This window comes from Sminthopsis crassicaudata, chromosome 2, assembly GCF_048593235.1.
Source record: "Sminthopsis crassicaudata isolate SCR6 chromosome 2, ASM4859323v1, whole genome shotgun sequence".
In the NCBI taxonomy this organism is placed as follows: Eukaryota; Metazoa; Chordata; class Mammalia; order Dasyuromorphia; family Dasyuridae; genus Sminthopsis; species Sminthopsis crassicaudata.
Window position 1 is genome coordinate 72,496,009 of NC_133618.1, and position 24,121 is coordinate 72,520,129.

The following is a 24,121-nucleotide window of genomic DNA, read 5'->3' on the forward strand; positions in this document are numbered from 1 at the left end:
TTGCCATTTTATTCTCCAATGAATTAAGAAAAGAGATTAATTATTTTTTCCCCAGATTCACACAAATAATGAGTGTCTAAGGCAGGATTTGAACTCAGGTCTTGTTGACTCCAGGCCCAGTGCTCTATTAGCTAAGCTATCCATGTTATACACATTATTTTATAATGCATAGATGGGAGACATCATTAACTTTTCTCACAATGTCTCCAAAGTTGGTGACAAGAACATACACAATATGACCCTACAGATTAACTGATGCTTCTAGGAAAAGACCTTTGTGCTCTATTTACTTAGCAGCCCTCATAATTTCCAATATAGAACCCTCTAGAAACCTGTCCTCCTTAATATTATTGATTTCCTATTGCCAGGCGTCCCTACATTTTCAATGACATTCTATTAAGATTTGTGTGGCTTATTGCCCTAGTTGTGGGAGGTTTTGCTTCACATAAGTATACAGATAAGCTCATTCAAATGAAGATTTCCATGGACTAAGATTGGAACTATTGAATGGAATTCTCTAAACAGAAAGACAGGAACTACAGATTGTTGAAAGTCCTTGGTATAGAGGGCCACAGAGAGTGGAGGAACTCTGGGTAAGGTATAAGACCCTTCAGCCCAGAAGGAAACTGCTGACAATGTTTGGTTCTGCTCCCCATCTCACCTAAGGGCTCTCAGCTGTCCTGAAAAGTCAGGGGGCAGTGACAACCTGTCTTGTAATTAAAACAAAGTGATACTAAAGTGGCAATGGGTCATCTACATAAAATAGCCAGTTGTTTTTGTGGTCCTGCATGCTCAGGATATAGTTATTGCATGTGCAATGTGCTATGGTTATATAAAGATATATAAGGCTGAGAGAATGTAGAATAAATGGACTCTACGTTTGACCAGCCACGTGAGTCCTCCCTCTTTACTCCTCTTCTAAGACCAAGGTCTCGGTCTGATCCTAAGATCCTCTAGAGAACTAGTCCAGAAACAACACTTTTGTGAATTTTAATTAGTTTACTTGAGCTTACTATATACAATGTAGTTTGAAGGCAATGGGGAAATTTTAAGAATTACATAATGACCATTACAGAAAACACTGTAATAAGTAGGCTTACAAAGATTTCAATGGTGTCTAAAAAATCTCCTTACATGTAACAGGTGTATTGGAAATCTTTATTATAAAAGATCCTTTTCTACTAAAAGAGAATATTTATGTAGGTTATGTGACACATACATTGGATTAAATTGAGGATGTACAATAGGACACTCTCAAAGTTGAAATTAGCAAATTTTTTTTTTCTGACAGCTTTATGCAAGCAAACATAGATGGAAGAAAAGAAGGAAGAAAGGAAGGAAAGGAAGAAGAGAAGGAAGGGAGAAACAAAGAAATGACAGAAGGAAGCAAAAAGAAAGCAAGAAAATAAGTACGTATTGAGTGCCTACTGTGGAATTGAAAATTGATGCCTCTATTTATTATTAATTTTTGCTTGAGAATTTTATCTAATTTTTAGAATTATATTTATGGATTAGAGTTATGTTTAATTGCATATGCCTTATTATTAAAATTGTATTTCTTTATTTCTACAGATATAGTCTGGATCTATTCTATCTTAACCTGGAGAAGAGAGAGTAAGTTGACATGGTCATAAAATGATGTGCCTGGTCATAAGCTTTAAAGTCTAGCCCCAAGTCATTCCAGTAGAGTGGATTACCTAAATTGGAACTTTCCAGAGAATGTTTGAATGGTTACCAGCTCTCTGTTTTCCCTACTATGATGTGTCCTGGATGTAAATGCAAAAAAAAAAAAAAATCACCATTACCTTTAATGTAGGATAATAGCTTGTCTTAGTTTGTTAGCACTTCCTATCCTATCTTTTTTTTTTTTTTTTTTTTTTTTTTTTTTTGTGCATGAAAAAGGCTGCTTTGAATATCAAAAGTACTTTTAAGGACTGATAGGCTTGGAATCTTACATTATTGGCAACTGCTAGCCTTATTAATAAATTAATCATGTTTAAAACTTTGTGAATCAATTTCTTTTCATCAGAGATTTGTTTTCAAATTTTTTTATTGTGACAGTACTATATGTCAGGTATTTTATAAATATTATCTCACTTGATCCTCATAACAACCCTGGAAGTTAGAAGTTATTACTATCCCTATTTTACATTTGAGGTAATAGAGTTAAATACTTGACTTTCTCAGGATCATATGGTAAGTATCTGAGATCATTTTTGAATTCAAGATTCTAGATCAAGCATTATGCCCATTGCACCACCTAGCTGTCTTGTTTTAATAGACAATTAGACTCTAGAAGTCCAGTGGATATATTAAAAAAAAAATCTTCCAATCTTGATATGTAAGGATGATGATTCTTTGAGCTTCAGATGGGTAGATATTCTTAGCCATGAATTCATTGTCTCTTAGTGAAATTTGTGTCTGTCATAGATTCATCTCCTGTCTATGTCTTTCTTTACTTGTTACTAGGCCTAATGGTATCTCAAAATGCAAAAGGGATCTTTCTTATTTCCCAAGTATCACTCAAATGAAGGATTAGCTACCTGAGCAGTTGTAGTTTAGAAGGGAAAGTGACTTCTAAAGAAACTACCAAAAGAAACAACTCACATGGGATTGATCTATATACACCATGGAAATAAAATGTTAAAAAAAAGAGCTAATAAACAGCTTTCACATCAGAAATTTTTGATCTTTTGAATATTATCCTCAACTCATTTGATAATTCTAGAATTCTTCATTCTCTAGCATTTTTTTCTGTGTGTGTGTGTGTGTGTGTGTGTGTGTATGTGTGTGTGTGTGTGTGTGTGTGTGTGTGTGTGTGTGTGTGTGTAAAAACAAAACAAAACAAAACAAATATATAAAAAAAGCACTTGCCTATTTGATACTCAGTTCTCTTTTCCTCATTCTATTTGGGGAGAAATCACATAGACTAGAACCACAATTAGAACTGCTCTTCAGGAATTTGGGGTAGGAATGTAATTAGACCAGAGAAGAGCCAAATCCCCTTAATGAAGAGACATGGAACCCCAGAATCAATTAACCAAATGCATATGGAAAAGACAGAAAAAGAACACAGTTTAGGCAAAGGTTGTCAGACAGTGTTTCCTAGATTAATGTGACTCAAGATAGATTTATAAAAACATTGAATTTTTAGCCAAAGAAACTAAGTTTTAACAAAGTTGTCACTTCCCATGTGACCTTGGGTACTGGCCTCAGAAGTAATATTGTACAATGCTTTCTCTTGACCTTCTCTTTTATGTCTATGCTATTTCAAATGATGATCTAATTAATTTCTATGTGTATAATTATTATCATCATGTCAATGATTCTCATGGTTATGTTTAGTAGCATTCTATTTCCTGAGCCTTATATCACGGACCACTATTCTGACATCTCAAAGTGGCCTTGCCTATAGGTATTTCATATTCCACATTTCCAAAAAGAACCTGTGAAAACTTTTCCCCAAAGTTTATGAACTTCCACATCATCAAGCGTACCACTGTCCTCCTCCTCACCCATATTCACAGCTAACATTTCATATTCAATTCTTCACTCTAATTCAACTTAGATATCTAAACTGTTCCTAGGACTCCTCATTCCTACTATCACAGGATCACTAACACTGACATCCTTCATTCTGCACACAGCTACCAACACTAATTCATGTTTTCAACTTCTCTTGCCTCAGATATTGCTATAACCTTTTAATTCAACTCATTGTCTCAAATCTTTCAGCACTCTAGTCTATTCTCCATAAATCTTACAGTAATTTTCTTTAAATGTGGTTCTGAACATGTCACTTATTCACTTCAGTAAATTTAAGGGATTCTCTATTACCTCCACACTCAAATATAAATTTCTTCAAAACAACAAGAAAACAAAAACAAAAACAAAAATATAGTTTTATTAGTTCAACTAGTCAGATGCTGCTATTCCAAAAGTCTTATTTTATGTCTTTTAATTAATTTCATAATGAATCCTTAAAGACTTATTTGCTATATAGGCTTTCTTTGTTTTTGCAAGATATATATGATCTCTTATCAACCTGCATAATCACTATAAGAACAGAATTCTACTCACTCACTTCTACACATTTGAATACCTAGTTTCCTAAAAATCAGCTCAAATAGCATGCCTAAAGGATAACAATTCAGTTTTCTTAGCTAACAATTTGTTTTTTCCTTCTAAAATGACCATCTATGGAATTTGGATGTATATTTTATAACTATTCATTTATACATATATATATATCTGACATTATAATATAGACTTATTGAGGACAGAGACTAAATTTTTTTTAAATCCCTTTGTATCTTGACTATTTAGAACAGTGATCCTCAAACTTTTTAAATAGGGGGCCATTTCACTGTCCCTCAGACTGTTGGAGGGCTGGACTATAGTAAAAACAAAAACTCACACTCTGTCTCCAACCCTCAGCCCAATTGCCATAACCTAGCAGGCGGCATAAATATCTTCAGCCAGCCGCATCTGGCTTACAGGCCATAGTTTGAGAACCCTCGATTTAGAATATTCTTTTGTACTTCGTGAGTATTTCACAAATGTTTGTTGAATAACGGATACCAAGATTTCATTCCACCTTTTGTATGGCTGATTAATAAATGATTATTTAGTTGAATTGATCTTCTATCAAAATCTTCCATAGCCCCATATAACAGAATATTTTCATTATCTGGAATCTACTATAGGGAGAAGTAAGCAGTGGGCTAACAACTTTTAAATTTACTTAGTCAGCTAAATTGATTGTGAACAGTTATAAATTTAAAAAAATAAAGAATATTAGACACTCAGATGAAAAAAATCTTCAACCAGGAATAAAATTTAAAAAAGAATAGTGCAGTAAAACATTATTGCTATTTTCTTCTTTCTTCCTTCCTTTCTCTCTCACTTTGTTTTTTTTTTTTTTACTTTCTTTCTTTTTCTTTTTTTCTCCTTTTTCTTCAATAAAAGTATGATTTTCATAAGATTTATGATTGATTGGAATATTAATGATTTACAATAAGGAAGCCATAATGAATTATCTAATAATTAATGATAGGTAAAGAAATAAAAACAATGTCAGTAGAACATAGTCACCTTGAAGCAACCCCTGTAGCATAATGTTTATGTGACTCCAAGCAATTTATAACTTCTTAATGAACTAGAAAGATTCTAAGTTGAAGAGTAGTTTCCCCTATTCTATTATACTAGAAGGAGTTCCTTCATCAGAGTTCCAGGGTTTAACACAATGCCTGACACATAATGGCACTTAATAAATGTTTATCAACAACTAATTATACCAATTAAATTAATTGCCCTTCCTCATTTTTATGCCCCAATAAAACCACTAATGAATAACCTATTCTAGATTTACCAGCAGACATAAATATTATTAGCTATTAATGATGCCTTTCTTCTCTTTTATTTAGAAAAAGCAAATTCACTTAACAAAAACATGTTAAATTCTGGTATAAGGTTTCCATGATTTTCATCATAATTCTTGACTTTATTATTAGCAGTAATAATTGTAGTAGCAATTATTGTGATTATATCTAGCATTTATATAACACTTCTAGTTTTGTAAAGCTCTATAGTCAAATGTGTATGATTATCCTGGTGATAAAAAGGCCACTGCAAGGAGACGCAGATGAAGACTTGGAGGCAGGAAAGAATATCATTAGGAAATGTTAGAGGGGGCAGTGTAAAGTTCACATAGGGGATGGGATCTGTAGTTACTTCAGTCAGTAATTTGGAGAACCTACTCTCTAATCTAACAATAATCAAGTATCATATTCTTCTTTTCATTTGTTCCCAAATGTTTTATTTTAGAAATGCACACCCTCCCCACCCAGTTCTCAATCTAGAGATATGATTCCCACATTCTCCTCTAGGATATGATTACATCTATGTCTGATCCATAAAAGAAATATGGAAATGGGCCTCAGGCCAATAAGTATCATAAGAAACTTACAAATTGCATTAAAAAAAACCATACTTTTATTTACTATCTTGTCAATAAAAGTAAAACCATGAAATGACAAAAATACATGAAGGCCCTATGCAGAGAGCTTTGGTGATGAATTTTCATACTGATTACTCATAGAATATTTAAAGCCCAAATGCTCAGAGGAAGAGTTAGATAAAACCCCAAATATCTCAGAAATAGAACACTAAGCACTTCTACAACTGTTTGAGTGATTATCTTATTTCAGAAGTCACACAATTTTGTGATGCTTTATAATAAACTGGTGAATCACTGATCTTTTTGGACTTGTGGGTAAATAGACACATCTGGAGATCTGCAGCAACAATCTGCTACCCAACTATTAAACTGAGTTTGTCTGCTAAAGTCAATATCTTGAAAGTCCAGTGTGGCATTTATTCTAATTGAGAATTCCACAGAATGAAAATGTTGGTTTCCATTTAAAATTTTCTTTCCACAGTTGTTTATATTTTAGGCCCTTTGCATCTAATCCATTTGTGAGTTATATTTAATTTATTGTTTATCTATTATATTTATATGTAGCTATATTTACCCAGGGGTAAAATCAGCATAAAAGAAGACTCAGAACCATTTTTACATTTAGTTGGAGAAATAATATACTATTACTATAAAATATGTATAAAAAAGAACATTCAAGATGAATAGATGAATATCTTCAAACTATATCATCTTTTTATATCATTTCCATGTCCAGTGTTTTAACAACAAATGCTTGTGTTATAAAATGAGAAGAGTAAATTACTATTCGCTGTCTTTTCCTGTGGATGTCCTTACAAACCTAACTTATTGCCAACATCTCACAATTTAATAAATAAATATTTATTTATATATATAATTTATATAAATAAATATATTAATAGTATATTAATATGATGAAGTCAATTTATTTCACTTTGGTGACATTCCACATCCTTGACAATTTTTGTAAATATGTCATAGTTAACATTTTTTTTGTTTTATTTTGTTTTTTATTGATTTTTATAATTATAACATTTTCTTTGACAGTACATATGCATAGGTAATTTTTTTTTTTTACAACATTATCCCTTGTGCTCCCTTCTGTTCCCAATTTTTCCCCCTCCTTCACTCCACCCCTCCCCTAGATGGCAGGCATTCCCATAATATTAAATATCTTATAGTATATCTTAGGTACAATATATATGTGCAGAACCAAATTTTGTTCTTGTTTTTGTTGCAAAGGAAGGATTGTATTCGCAAGGTAAAAATAATCTGGGAAGAGAAACAAAACAAAACAAAACAAAACAAAACAAAACAAAACAAAACAAAAAAAAACAATTCTCACAGTTTATACTCATTTCCCAGTGTTCCTTTTCTGGATGTAGCTGATTCTGTCCATCATTGATCAATTGGAATTGGATTAACTCTTCTCTATGTTAAAAATATCCACTTCCATCAGAATACATCCTCATACAGTATCGTTGTTGAAGTGTATAATGATCCCCTAGTTCTGCTCGTTTCACTCAGCATCAGTTGATGTAAGTCTCTCCAAGCCTCTCTGTATTCCTCCTGTTGGTCATTTCTTACAGAACAATAATATTCCATAAAATTTATATACCATTATTTACCCAACAATTCTCCAATTGATGGACATCCATTCATTTTCCAGTTTCTAGCCAATATGAAAAGGGCTGCCACAACTATTTTGGCACATACATACCCTTCTTTAGTATTTCCTTGGGATATAAGCCCAGTAGTAGCACTATTGGGTCAAAGAGTATGCACATTTTGATAATAGTTAACATTTTAATATGAATATCATTTCACCCCTCAATAGAATACAAGATCCTTTTTTTCTTGGTAACTCTAAAACTTAGCACATAATAGATCTTAATAAATACCTGCTAAACACAAAGTGACTATTAATGCTGAAAAGAAAGGGTCAAAAATAATTAATCTTAAAACTAATAACTATATGAAAAAATGATAAACATAAAGGAATACTCCAAAATTTCTGGAATGATACAGTAGATTTCAGGCAGAAAGTTATACACTTGAGAATAGGTACATTAAAAATATAGATAAATAATTAATGAATTGAATGTGCAAGTGAAATGACAGGAAAATAACCCAAGAAAAAGATTAAATGAAAAATCTTGAAAATTACAGGAGGGACGGAGCCAAGGTGGTGGAGAGAAGACCTTTCTTTTACTGAGCTCTCCCCATAGACTATCAAAGTAATTACCAATCCAGCCTCTGAACTGGTTTTGCAATAACAGAACACACAAATATTAGGAGTATAATACATTTCCAGTAGAAAATAATTTCCAATATCTGCAGAAAAGGTCTCTTTCACTCAGGCATGGAGGGAGGCAGGCCTAGCACAAATGGGACAAGAACAGGCAGCCAAGCACAAATCCCAAGTGCAAGGCAGTAAACAGTCCCAGGGTGGTGGTTTCTGTGTGCCAGAGAATCTCCCAGGAGGAATTTACAGCTGTGTTGGCTGCTCTGTCTTGTTTGAAAGCCAATAGATCAGGGAACAAGTTATAAGACATCCAACACAAATACAAAAGACAAATAGTGAACCTCAACATGCAAGAATTTCATGGGACCTGTCCACACCCACCTAGCACTGGAATTTAGTCAGCACATATCCAGGGCAGCCACTATCACTTGTGGAAGAAGCTTGGGCAATCTCCTCTTTACCATAAAAGCAGACCTCAAATTAAAAAGAAAATAAAAAAGAGCATAAAGGCAAAAAGAACTCAAATCATTGATAGTTTTTGTTTTTTTGTTTGTTTGTTTGTTTTTGTTATTATTATTGTTGCTGTTGTTGATTTTATGGAGAAAGAGAAGAACAGATTCCAAACTCTGAGGAAACTAAAAGCAGATTGTCTCCAGATTAAGTCCCAAAGAGTGATATAAATTGGTCCTCATCTCATAAGGCACTCTTGGAAGAAATTTAAAAAGCATCTTAAAAGAGAGTAGAAGAAAAAGGGGGAAAGGAAATTTAAACTTTGTAAGAGGATTTGGAAAAGGAAACATAAAAATTATCTGAAGAAAACTCCTTACAAAACAGATTTAATGAAATGGAAAAAATTGTATAACACCTTACAAAACAGACTTGAGAAAATGGAAAAAAAAAGAAAACAACTCCCTGAAAAACAGAATGTGTGAACTGGAAAAAAAATCTATAGAGCAAAACAACTCACTTAAAAATTCAAATGGTTAAATACAAAAAGAACTAAAAAAGGTAACTGAAAAAATATTTCACTAGAAATTAGAACTAATAATAAATGGAAATAAATGAATGATTTGATGAGACATCAAGAATCAGTCAAATAAAACAAAACAAAACAAAACAAACAAACAAACAAAAAAACAGAAGAAAATGTAAAATACCTGCTTGGAAAGACAACTGACCTAGAAAATAGCTTTAGGAGAAATAATTTAAAGATTAGTGTACTTCCTGCAAACCATGATGAAAAAAAAGGGCATAGACCTTATATTCCATTAAATCAATGAGATAAAGTTCCTTGATGTTCTAGAATCAGAAAATAAAATAATCAATGAAAGAATTCACCAATCACCTCCTGAAAGTGACCCCAAAAGGAAAACACCAAGAAATATTGTGGCTAAATTTTCAAACTATTGGACAAAGGAAAAACTATTGAAAGTATCCAAAAAGAAACAATTCAAATACAGAAGAGCCAAAATCGAACTTACCCAGAACCTAGCATCTTCCACATTGAAGGATTGAAGAGCCTGGAATCTGATATTCTGAAAGGCAAAAGGAACTTGAAATGCAGCCAAGAATGAATTCTCCAGGAAAATTGAGCATTATCTTTAAGGGAAGAAGATGGGCATAGAATGATACAGGTGAAATTCATTTAATTCTGAAAAGACCAGAGCTGAGCAAAAAATTTGATCTACTAATATATATTTCAAGAGAAGCATAAAAAGGTAAAAAGGAAAGAACTTTTGAGAACTATATCTCTGTTATGGATATGCATAGAGAATACAGGTTTAATTTGATTTTGCTGTGATAATATAAAAATGAAACAAGAGGCAGAAAGGGAATCATACTAGAAAAAAGATGAAAATGGAGGTACATTGAGGGAAATCACATCTCATAAATAGGCAAATACGACCTTTATAACTGAAGGAAAGAAGAGAAGGAGATGAATGTTGTATTCTCATCAAATTTGGCTCAAAGAGAGAATATTAGATATACTTGTTTTCACAGAGAAATTTTTCTCACCCTGTAGGGAAGTTGGAGGGAAAGGGGAAAAGAAAATGGGAAGGCAAATAAAAGACAAAACAAAAGTATAGGGACTAAGTGAAGTGAGTAGAGATAGGAGATTAATGTACATGGCAACAATTATCCGATTATCAATTCCGATGAAAGTGTCTCTCTTCAACAATGAGATGCTTCAGACCAATTCCAATGATCTAGTAATGAAGAGATCCATCTACACCCAGAAAGAGGACTGTGGGAACTGAGTGTGGTTCACAACAGCATTTTCAGTCTTTTTGTTGTTGCCTGCTTTTTATTTTCTTTCTCATTTATTTTCCTGTTTGATTTGACTTTTCTTGTTCAGCAAAATAACTGTGTGTATATATATATATATATATATATATATATATATATGTATGTATGTATATATGTATACATTAGATTTAACATATATTTCTATATTTCTACCTTGTTTAACTTATATTGGACTACTTGACATCTATGGGTGGGTTGGGGGAAGGAGGGAATTGGAATATAAGGTTTTTCAAGGGTTAATGTTAAAATTTTTTCCATGCATATATTTTAAAAATAAAAAAGCTTATATATACATAAACCATAAATCATAAAACCATACCATAAAAACCATAAAACCATAAACCATGGCCAGGATAATGCCTAAAACCTGTACTTGGAACAAAGGTAGTCAGTGACAGAAGTGCAAATGTTGTACATTTATGGAAAAAAAAGGAAACATTGTCCATATTTTATATAATGATTGAGATTTATAGCCTTATTTAAAAAATATTTATGAATGTACTTATTGAGATATATTTTATATACCATGATTACCTTTTAATACTTTGAATAACTCAGTCAAATTATTTTACTTTGTCTAACTACATAATTGTTATCCCCATCTCACCATCATTAAGTGTGTAAACAATTATTTCTTTTTTTTCTGTTTTTTTTCCTATTAATCTACTTTTTAAATTTGCTCTATTTACCTAATCTCTGTTATTTTACTGTGCATTGACAACTATATTTTCTTTTTCCTTCTTGAGTCTAACTCTTCAGGCTAAAAATACTAATTCTACTATACATTTTTTTTTCTTAGTCCTTGTATACTCTTCTGCTTGCTTTACAACCTAGTGGTTGAATCTGAGTAAAATCAATCTAGATATTTTTCTTCAAATTTTCCGGCGGAGCCAAGATGGCGGAGAAGAAACACACGACTCTGTGAATGTCTTCACTCCCTCACAACTAATTAGATAAATTAAGCCTCAAAATAAGCCCTGGACTGATAGATACCACAAGGACTGGAAGCAGGACTTACCAGCTGAAGAGAATCTGGAGTTTCAACAGAAAAGGTCAGTCCCCAGGGGAGGAAGAAGAGAGGCCAGCACAGACGGCTGGGTGCTAGCATACTCTGCCGATCTCGCTGGGAAGGGCTCTGGGATCAGAGTAGCCACTGATATAAAGGAATCTGGCACAGGCTATTAGCTCTTCTCTGCTAATTATTTAGCAGTTCAGAAGAGAAAGCTAAAATACTTTAAAAACTCAGATTAGATTTTCCCCGGATCCTGGAGGTGACTCAGCAGATCTCGGGACCAGGGGGTGTGGCCTCATCTACCACCTGAGAATAGTTAAGAGATTGACAAGTGGGTGGATACAGCCCAAGGCAACACACACTGCCTAGTTTAGCTGAGGGAGTGGAACTCAGCTCCAGGAAGTCCCAGAGAAGCGGAACCTTTGAACTAGGGACCGCGGTTTCTGGCAGACACTTCCAGTTTGAGCACAGGGGCTTTTCACTTCACCTGCTGCAGACATCCACGCCCCACTGGGATGCATAGGCTGGGCTTTGTGCTGCCTTTACTGGTCAGTCTCAACCTCAGGGAAGCCGCTAAAACACAGCCCCCTCGGGGCACAGCAGCTCTAATCACCTCTGAGGCACTTCCAGGGAGGGGGTGGGGAACTCTCTCCCAGAGCTCTATCTTAGCTCAGGCGCAGGAGCCGCTGCATCCATCTGGTCTGGGAGGAAGCTGGTAAAGAAGTAAATAAATAATTTCCTACCCCAGGGACAGACCCCAAAAGATTTTTTAAATATGAGCAAAAAAGGCAAAAAACCCATAGATTCCTACTACAAAGAAAAAGAGCGGGTATCCAACCCCGAGGAAGTTAACAGCAGAGAGACAGCAGATAACAACCTAAAGGGAAACGATTCCTGCCCCCCATCACATAACTCTCTCCTAGAAGAGACTCTAAAAAAATTAAGGGAGTTTGAAGAAAAATGGGGAAAGGAAAGGGAAGCTATGGTAGAGAATAACAACGTCCTGAAATTGGAGTTGGAAAAAATAAAGAATTCACAGGAGATGCAGGGAAACAAAATTAGTGAATTAGAAAATGTTAAAAAAAACACAGGAAAGTAGGATTTCTGAATTGGAAAAGATAAAAAAGTCTCAAGAAAATAGAATTTCTGAATTAGAATAAGAAAATAATTTTCAAAAAAAAATTAGGGAAATGGGAAAAAAATTCAATATAGCAAAATAACTCATTTAAAAACGAAATTGGGCATTTACAAAAAGAACTAAAAACTGTGAAAGAAGAAAATAACTCCTTAAAAGTCAGGATGGAACAAATAGAAATGAATGATTCACAGAGAACCCAAGAATCAGTCAAACCAAAAAAAAAAAAAAAAAAAAAATGAGAAGCTGGAGAACAACGTCAAGTACTTACTGGGAAAATCTATAGACCTTGAAAATAGATCTAGGAGAGATAATCTGCGGATCATTGGACTTCCAGAAAACTGTGACCAAAAAAAGAGCCTAGATTCTATTTTACAGGAAATTGTCAAAGAGAACTGTCCAGAGATAATAGAAACAGAAGGGAAAGTAGATGTGGAAAGAATTCATCAAACTCCTTCTGAAATAGACCCTAAAAAAAGAACACCACGGAATATTGTGGCTAAGCTGCAGAATTACCACACAAAGGAGAAAATCCTGCAAGCAGCTAGAAAAAAACAATTTAAATACCAAGGTGCCACAATAAGGGTCACCCAAGATCCGGCTGCCTCCATATTAAAAGATAGAAGGGCCTGGAACCTGATATTCCATAATGCAAAAGATCAAGGATTGCAACCAAGAATGAACTACCCAGCTAAGTTTAGCATCTTTTTCCAAGGAAGAAGATGGTCATTCAATGAAACAGAGGAATTCTATATGTTTCTAAGAAAAAAACCAGACTTAAACAAAAAATTTGATCTACATCCACAAGACTGAAGAGAAACAGAAAAAGGTACACAGAACCCTTGAGAACTGTAACTCTGTTGTGGGTATATAAAAAGTACTCAAGGATAATTTGATTTTACTGATATAAAAGAAAAAAAGGGGGGTTTAGTAAAGGGAAGGAGGTCGGTTCAGAAAAAGGGGAAGGAATGATAAAAAGAGGGAAACTACATCCCAGGAAGAGGCAGAGAAAATACACCATATCTGAGGGAACTTAATGAGGGGGAGAATCATTGTGTGAATCTTACTCTCATCAGGAGAGGCTCAAAGAGTAAATAATTAACATATTTGTTTTTCAGAGAATTTTCTCTCACCTCATTAAAAGGGGGGAGAGGAAAAGGGAAAAGGAAAAGGAGAATAAGTGAAGGGACTTCGAGGGAGGGGGGAGGGATACTAAAAAAAAAAGAGGGAGGGTTGTGTGTCACAAGGGGGGTCTGTAAATTAAATATCGGGGAAGGGGTTGAGGGGGATCAAGGGAAAAATGCATAATCTGGGGATAATATGATGGCAGGAAATACAGAATTAGTAGTTTTAACTGTAAATGTAAATGGGATGAACGATTCCATCAAACGGAGACGGATAGCAGATTGGATCAAAAAGCAGAACCCTACCATATGTTGTCTACAGGAAACACATTTAAAGCAGGGAGATACATACAGAGTAAAGGTAAAAGGTTGGAACAGAGCCTATTATGCTTCAGGTAAAGCCAAAAAAGCAGGGGTAGCTATCCTTATCTCAGATCAAGCAAAAGCAGAAGTAGATCTCATTAAAAAAGATAAGGAAGGAAACTATATGCTGCTGAAAGGTAGCATAAATAATGAAGCCATATCAATACTAAACATATATGCACCAAGCGGTATAGCATCTAACTTTCTAAAGGAAAAGTTAAGAGAACTGCAAGAAGAAATAGACAGTAAAACTATAATAGTGGGACATCTCAACCGTGCACTCTCAGATTTAGACAAATCAAACCACAAAACAAACAAGAAAGAAATTAAAAAAGTAAATAGAACATTAGAAAAACTAGGTATGATAGACCTTTGGAGAAAACTGAATGGCAATAGAAAGGAATATACTTTCTTCTCAGCAGTTCAGGATCCTATACAAAAATAGACCATATATTAGGACATAAAGATCTCAAAATTAAATGTAGTAAGGCAGAAATAATAAATGCCTTCTTCTCAGATCACAATGCAATAAAAGCTACATTCAGTAAAAAGTTAGGGGTAAATAGACCAAAAAGTAATTGGAAACTGAATAATCTCATCTTGAAGAATGACTGGGTGAAAGAGCAAATTATAGAAACAATTAACAATTTCACCCAAGATAATGACAATGATGAGACATCATACCAAAATCTTTGGGATGCAGCTAAAGCAGTAATAAGGGGAAATTTTATATCTTTAGAGGCTTATTTGAAGAAAATAGAGAAAGAGAAGATTAACGAATTGGGCTTACAACTTAAAAGGCTAGAAAAAGACCAAATTATAAACCCCCAACCAAAAATTAAACTTGAAATACAAAAAATAAAAGGAGAAATCAAAAATATTGAAAGTAAAAAAAAAAAAAAAAAAAAACTATTGATTTAATAAATAAAACCAAGAGTTGGTTTTATGAAAAAGCCAATAAAATAGATAAAACTTTGGTAAATTTGATCAAAAAAAAGAAAGAGGAAAATCAAATTGATAGTCTTACAAATGAAAAGGGGGATCTTTCCACCAATGAAGAGGAAATTAGAGAAATAATAAGGAGTTACTTTGCCCAACTTTATGCCAATAGTGAAATGGATGACTTCCTCCAAAAATATAGGCTCCCTAGATTAACAGAGGAGGAGATAAATTGCTTAAATAGTCCCATTTCAGAAAAAGAAATAGAACAAGCTATTAATCAACTCCCCAGAAAAAAATCCCCAGGGCCAGATGGATTCACATGTGAATTCTACCAAACATTTAAAGAACAATTAGCCCCAATGTTATATAAATTATTTGAAAAAATAGGGGATGAAGGAGTCCTACCAAACTCCTTTTATGACACAGACATGGTACTGATACCTAAACCAGGTACATCGAAAACTGAGAAAGAAAATTATAGATCAATCTCCTCAATGAATATTGATGCTAAAATCTTAAATAAGATATTAGCAAAAGACTTCAGAAAATCATCGCCAGGATAATACACTATGATCAAGTAGGATTTATTCCAGGAATGCAGGGCTGGTTTAATATTAGGAAAACTATTAATATAATTGACCATATTAATAATCAAATTAATAAGAACCATATGATCATCTCAATAGATGCAGAAAAAGCATTTGACAAAATCCAACATTCATTCCTACTAAAAACTCTTGAAAGTATAGGAATAAATGGACTTTTCCTTAGAATAATCAGGAACATATATTTAAGACCTTCAGTAAGCATAATATGCAATAGAAATAAACTGCAACCTTTCCCAGTAAGATCAGGAGTGAAACAAGTTTGCCCACTATCACCATTACTATTCAATATAGTACTAGAAACGCTAGCCTCGGCAATAAGAGCCGAGAAAGAGATGCAAGGAATTAGAGTAGGAAATGAGGAAATTAAACTATCACTTTTTGCAGATGACATGATGGTATACTTAGAGAAACCCAAAGACTCTGCTAAAAAGCTACTAGAAATAATTCAAAATTTTAGCAAAGTGGCAGGATACAAAATAAATCCACATAAATCCTCGGCATTTTTATATATCACTAACAAAATGCAACAGCAAGAGATACAAAGAGAAATTCCATTCCAAACAAATGTTGAGAGTATAAAGTATTTGGGAATCCATCTACCAAAGAAAAGTCAGGAATTATATGAGAAAAATTACAAAAATTACTTGCCACAAAAATAAAATCAGATTTAAATAATTGGAAAGACATTCAGTGCTCTTGGATAGGCCGAGCGAATATAATAAAGATGACAATACTCCGCAAACTAATCTATTTATTTAGTGCTATACCAATCAGACTCCCAAGAAACTATTTCAATGACCTAGAAAAAATAACAACAAAATTCATATGGAAGAATAAAAGGTCTAGAATTGCAAGGGAACTAATGGAAAAAAAAACTCAGAGGAAGGTGGTCTAAGTGTACCTGATCTAAAGCTATATTATATAGCAGCAGTCACCAAAACCATTTGGTATTGGCTAAGAAATAGACAGGTTGATCAGTGGACCTGATTAGATACAAAGGACAAAAAAGGATATATATAGCAACCTAATCTTTGACAAACCCAAAGATACCAACATTAGGGATAAAAATTCATTATTCGGAAAAAACTGTTTGGAAAACTGGAAATTAGTATGGCAGAAATTAGATATGGATCCACACTTAACACCATATACCAAGATAAGATCAAAATGGGTACATGATTTAGGCATAAAGAGGGAGATAATAAATAGATTAGAGGAACAGAGGATAATCTACCTCTCAGACTTGTGGAGGAGGAAGGAATTTATGACCAGAGGAGAACTAGAGATCATTATTGATCACAAAATAGAAGATTTTGATTACATCAAACTGAAAAGTTTCTGTACAAATAATACTAATGCAAACAAGATTAGAAGGGAAGTAACAAATTGGGAAAATATTTTTAAAAACAAAGGTTCTGACAAAGGTCTCATTTCCAAAATATATAGAGAACTGACCCTAATTTATAAGAAACCGAACCATTCTCCAATTGATAAATGGTCAAAGGATATGAACAGACAATTCTCAGAGGAAGAAATTGAAACTATATCCACTCACATGAAAGAGTGTTCCAATTCACTATTGATCAGAGAAATGCAAATTAAGACAACTCTGAGATACCACTACACACCTGTCAGATTGGCTAAGATGACAGGAACAAATAATGATGAATGTTGGAGGGGATGTGGGGAACTTGGATACTAATACATTGCTGGTGGAGTTGCGAAAGAATCCAGCCATTCTGGAGAGCAATCTGGAATTATGCCCAAAAAGTTATCAAACTGTGCATACCCTTTGACCCAGCAGTGCTACTACTGGGATTATATCTCAAAGAAATACTAAAGAGCGGAAAGAGACCTATATGTGCCAAAATGTTTGTGGCAGCTCTTTTTGTTGTAGCTAGAAACTGGAAGATGAATGGATGTCCATCAGTTGGTTGGGTAAATTGTGGTATATGAAGGTTATGGAATATTATTGCTCTGTAAGAAATGACCAGCAGGAGGAATACAGAGAGGCCTGGAGAGACTTAAATCAACTGATGCTGAGTGAAATGAGCAGAACCAGAAGATCACTGTACACTTCAACCACAATACTGTATGAGGATGTATTCTGATGGTAGTGGAAATCTTCAACATAAAGAAGATCCAACTCACTTCCAGTTGATCAATGATGGACAGAGGTAGCTACACCCAGAGAAGAAACACTGGGAAGTGAATGTAAATTGTTAGCACTAATATCTGTCTGCCCAGGTTGCATGTACCTTCGGATTCTAATGTTTATTGTGCAACAAGAAAATGATATTCACACACATGTATTGTGCCTAGACTATATTGTAACACATGTAAAATGTATGGGATTGCCTGTCATCGGGGCGAGGGAATAGAGGGGGGGTAATTTGGAAAAATGAATACAAGGGATAATATTATAAATATATATATAATAAAAATTATTAAGTAAAAAAAAAAACAAATTTTCCTCAATTTCTACTAATTTTTGTTTCTGAATTATATTCCCTAACATTTAGCTTCTGGTTTGTTTTATCAGTGTAAAACTTTCTCTGTTGAAAATAGTTTCCTCTACCTGACCACCTCCTGTAACACAGGCTAGTTCATTCTAATAAAAAATAAATGACATGAAATAAATTTTTTTTTTATTATATATATATATATATATATATATATATATATATTATAATATTATCCCTTGTATTCATTTTTCCAAATTACCCCCCCTCCCTTATTCCCTCCCCCCGACGACAGGCAATACCATACATTTTACATGTGTTACAATATAGTTAAAGTACAATACATGTGTGTGAATATCATTTTCTTGTTGCACAATAAACATTAGAATCCGAAGGTACATGCAACCTGGGCAGACAGATATTAGTGCTAACAATTTACATTCACTTCCCAGTGTTTCTTCTCTGGGTGCAGCTACCTCTGTCCATCATTGATCAACTGGAAGTGAGTTGGATCTTCTTTATGTTGAAGATTTCCACTTCCATCAGAATACATCCTCATACAGTATCATTGTTGAAGTATACAGTGATCTTCTGGTTCTGCTCATTTCACTCAGCATCAGTTGATTTAAGTCTCTCCAACCCTCTCTGTATTCCTCCTGCTGGTCATTTCTTACTGAGCAATAATATTCCATAACTTTCATATACCACAATTTACCCAACCATTCTCCAACTGATGGACATCCATTCATCTTCCAGTTTCTAGCTACAACAAAAAGAGCTGCCACAAACATTTTGGCACATATATGTCTCTTTCCGCTCTTTAGTATTTCTTTGGGATATAATCCCAGTAGTAGCGCTGCTGGGTCAAAGGGTATGCACAGTTTGATAACTTTTTGGGCATAATTCCAGATTGCTCTCCAGAATGGCTGGATTCTTTCACAACTCCACCAGCAAAGTATTAGTGTCCCAATTTCCCCACATCCCCTCCAACATTTGTCATTATTTGTTCCTGTCATCTTAGCCAATCTGACAGGTGTGTAGTGGTATCTCAGAGTGGTCTTAATTTGCATTTCTCTGATCAGTAGTGATTTGGAACACTCTTTCATGTGAGTGGATATAGTTTCAATTTCTTCCTCTGAGAATTGTCTGTTCATATCCTTTGACCATTTATCAATTGGAGAATGGTTTGGTTTCTTATAAATTATGTTTAGTTCTCTATATATTTTGGAAATGAGACCTTTGTCAGAACCTTTGTTTTTAAAAATATTTTCCCAATTTGTTACTTCCCTTCTAATCTTGTTTGCATTAGTATTATTTGTACAGAAACTTTTTAGTTTGATGTAACCAAAATCTTCTATTTTGTGATCAATAATGATCTCTAGTTCTCCTCTGGTCATAAATTCCTTCCTCCTCCACAAGTCTGAGAGGTAGATTATCCTCTGTTCCTCTAATCTATTTATTATCTCCCTCTTTATGCCTAAATCATGGACCCATTTTGATCTTATCTTGGTATATGGTGTTAAGTGTGGATCCATATCTATTTTCTGCCATACTAATTTCCAGTTTTCCCAACAGTTTTTTCCGAATAATGAATTTTTATCCCTAATGTTGGAATCTTTGGGTTTGTCAAAGATTAGATTGCTATAGATGTACCCTTTTTTGTCCTTTGTATCTAATCTGTTCCACTGATCTACCGGTCTATTTCTTAGCCAATACCAAATGGTTTTGGTGACTGCTGCTATATAATATAGCTTTAGATCAGGTACACTTAGACCACCTTCCTCTGAGTTTTTTTTCATTAGTTCCCTTGCAATTCTTGACCTTTTATTCTTCCATATGAATTTTGTTGTTATTTTTTCTAGGTCATTAAAATAGTTTCTTGGGAGTCTGATTGGTATAGCACTAAATAAATAGATTAGTTTGGGGAGTATTGTCATCTTTATTATATTCGCTCGGCCTATCCAAGAGCACTGAATGTCTTTCCAATTATTTAAATCTGATTTTATTTTTGTGGCAAGTGTTTTGTAATTTTTCTCATATAATTCCTGACTTTTCTTTGGTAGATGGATTCCCAAATATTTTATACTCTCAACATTTGTTTGGAATGGAATTTCTCTTTGTATCTCTTGCTGTTGCATTTTGTTAGTGATATATAAAAATGCCGAGGATTTATGTGGATTTATTTTGTATCCTGCCACTTTGCTGAAATTTTGAATTATTTCTAGTAGCTTTTTAGCAGAGTCGGGGTTCTCTAAGTATACCATCATGTCATCTGCAAAAAGTGATAGCTTAATTTCCTCATTTCCTACTCTAATTCCTTGAATCTCTTTCTCGGCTCTTATTGCCGAGGCTAGCGTTTCTAGTACTATATTGAATAGTAATGGTGATAGTGGGCAACCTTGTTTCACTCCTGATCTTACTGGGAAAGGTTGCAGTTTATTTCTATTGCATATTATGCTTACTGACGGTCTTAAATATATACTCCTGATTATTCTAAGGAATAATCCATTTATTCCTATACTCTCAAGAGTTTTTAGTAGGAATGGATGTTGGATTTTGTCAAATGCTTTTTCTGCATCTATTGAGATGATCATATGGTTCTTATTAATTTGATTATTAATATGGTCAATTATATTAATAGTTTTCCTAATATTAAACCAGCCCTGCATTCCTGGAATAAATCCTACTTGATCATAGTGTATTATCTTGGAGATGATTTTCTGAAGTCTTTTTGCCAATATCTTATTTAAGATTTTAGCATCAATATTCATTAAGGAGATTGGTCTATAATTTTCTTTCTCAGTTTTCGATCTACCAGGTTTAGGTATCAGTACCATGTCTGTGTCATAAAAGGAATTTGGTAGGACTCCTTCATCCCCTATTTTTTCAAATAATTTATATAACATTGGGGCTAATTGTTCTTTAAATGTTTGGTAGAATTCACATGTGAATCCATCTGGCCCTGGGGATTTTTTCCTGGGGAGTTGATTAATAGCTTGTTCTATTTCTTTTTCTGAAATGGGACTATTTAAGCAATTTATCTCCTCCTCTGTTAATCTAGGGAGCCTATATTTTTGGAGGAAGTCATCCATTTCACTTAAGTTATCAAATTTATTGGCATAAAGTTGGGCAAAGTAACTCCTTATTATTTCTCTAATTTCCTCTTCATTGGTGGAAAGATCCCCCTTTTCATTTGTAAGACTATCAATTTGATTTTCCTCTTTCTTTTTTTTGATCAAATTTACCAAAGTTTTATCTATTTTATTGGCTTTTTCATAAAACCAACTCTTGGTTTTATTTATTAATTCAATAGTTTTTTTACTTTCAATTTTATTGATTTCTCCTTTTAATTTTTGTATTTCGAGTTTAATTTTTGGTTGGGGGTTTATAATTTGGTCTTTTTCTAGCCTTTTAAGTTGTAAGCCCAATTCGTTAATCTTCTCTTTCTCAATTTTCTTCAAATAAGCCTCTAAAGATATAAAATTTCCCCTTATTACCACTTTAGCTGCATCCCAAAGATTTTGATATGATGTCTCATCATTATCATTATCTTGGGTGAAATTGTTAATTGTTTCTATAATTTGCTCTTTCACCCAGTCATTCTTTAAGATGAGATTATTCAGTTTCCAATTACTTTTTGGTCTATTTACCCCTAACTTTTTACTGAATGTAGCTTTTATTGCATTGTGATCTGAGAAGAAGGCATTTATTATTTCTGCCTTCCTACATTTAATTTTGAGATCTTTATGTCCTAGTATATGGTCAATTTTTGTATAGGATCCATGAACTGCTGAGAAGAAAGTATATTCCTTCCTATTGCCATTCAGTTTTCTCCAAAGGTCTATCATACCTAGTTTTTCTAATGTTCTATTTACTTTTTTAATTTCTTTCTTGTTTGTTTTGTGGTTTGATTTGTCTAAATCTGAGAGTGCAAGGTTGAGATCTCCCACTATTATAGTTTTACTGTCTATTTCTTCTTGCAGTTCTCTTAACTTTTCCTTTAGAAAGTTAGATGCTATACCACTTGGTGCATATATGTTTAGTATTGATATGGCTTCATTATTTATGCTACCTTTCAGCAGGATATAGTTTCCTTCCTTATCTTTTTTAACGAGATCTACTTCTGCTTTTGCTTGATCTGAGATAAGGATAGCTACCCCTGCTTTTTTGGCTTTACCTGAAGCATAATAGGCTCTGTTCCAACCTTTTACCTTTACTCTGTATGTATCTCCCTGCTTTAAGTGTGTTTCCTGTAGGCAACATATTGTAGGGTTCTGCTTTTTGATCCAATCTACTATCCGTCTCCGTTTGATGGGATCGTTCAACCCATTTACATTTACAGTTAAAATTACTAATTCTGTATTTCCTGCCATCGTATTATCCCCAGATTATGCTTTTTTCCCTTGACCCCCCTGATCCCCCTCCCCGATATTTAATTTACAGACCCCCCTTGTGACGCGCAACCCTCCCTCTTTTTTTTTTTTTTTTTTTTTTAGGATCCCTCCCCCCTCCCTCCAAGTCCCTTCACTTATTCCCCTTTTCCTTTTCCCTTTTCCTCTCCCCCCTTTTAATGAGGTGAGAGAAAATTCTCTGAAAAACAAATATGTTAATTATTTACTCTTTGAGCCTCTTCTGATGAGAGTAAGATTCACACAATGATTCTCCCCCTCACTAAGTTCCCTCAGATATGGTGTATTTTCTATGTCTCTTCCTGGGATGTAGTTTCCCTCTTTTTATCACTCCTTCCCCTTTTTCTGAACCGACCTCCTTCCCTTTACTACACCCCCCTTTTTTTCTTTTATATCAGTAAAATCAAATTATCCTTGAGTATTTTTTATATACCCACAACAGAGTTACAGTTCTCAAGGGTTCTGTGTACCTTTTTCTGTTTCTCTTCAGTCTTGTGGATGTAGATCAAATTTTTTGTTTAAGTCTGGTTTTTTTCTTAGAAACATATAGAATTCCTCTGTTTCATTGAATGACCATCTTCTTCCGTGGAAAAAGATGCTAAACTTAGCTGGGTAGTTCATTCTTGGTTGCAGTCCTTGATCTTTTGCCTTACGGAATATCAGGTTCCAGGCCCTTCTATCTTTTAATGTGGAGGCAGCCAGATCTTGGGTGACCCTTATTGTGGCACCTTGGTATTTAAATTGTTTTTTTCTAGCTGCTTGCAGGATTTTCTCCTTTGTGTGGTAATTCTGCAGCTTAGCCACAATATTCCGTGGTGTTCTTTTTTTAGGGTGTATTTCAGAAGGAGTTCGATGAATTCTTTCCACATCTACTTTCCCTTCTGTTTCTATTATCTCTGGACAGTTCTCTTTGATAATTTCCTGTAAAATAGAATCTAGGCTCTTTTTTTGGTCATAGTTTTCTGGAAGTCCAATAATCCGCAGATTATCTCTCCTAGATCTATTTTCCAGGTCTATAGATTTTCCCAGTAAGTATTTGACGTTGTTCTCCAGCTTCTCATTTTTTTTTTGTTTTGTTTGACTGATTCTTGGGTTCTCTGTGAATCATTCATTTCTATTTGTTCCATCCTGACTTTTAAGGAGTTATTTTCTTCTTTCACAGTTTTTAGTTCTTTTTGTAAATGCCCAATTTCGTTTTTAAATGAATTATTTTGCTCTGTTGAATTTTTTTCCATTTCCCTAATTTTTTTTTTGAGAATTATTTTCCTTTTCCAATTCAGAAATTCTATTTTCTTGAGACTTTTTTATCTTTTCCAATTCAGAAATCCTACTTTCCTGTGTTTTTTTAACCTTTTCTAATTCACTAATTTTGTTTCCCTGCATCTCCTGTGAATTCTTTATTTTTTCCAACTCCAATTTCAGGACGTTGTTATTCTCTATCATAACTTCCCTTTCCTTGCCCCATTTTTCTTCGATCTCCCTCAATTTCTTAAGAGCTTCTTCTAGGAGAGAGTTATGTGATGGGGGGCAGGAATCGTTCCCCTTTAGGTTGTTA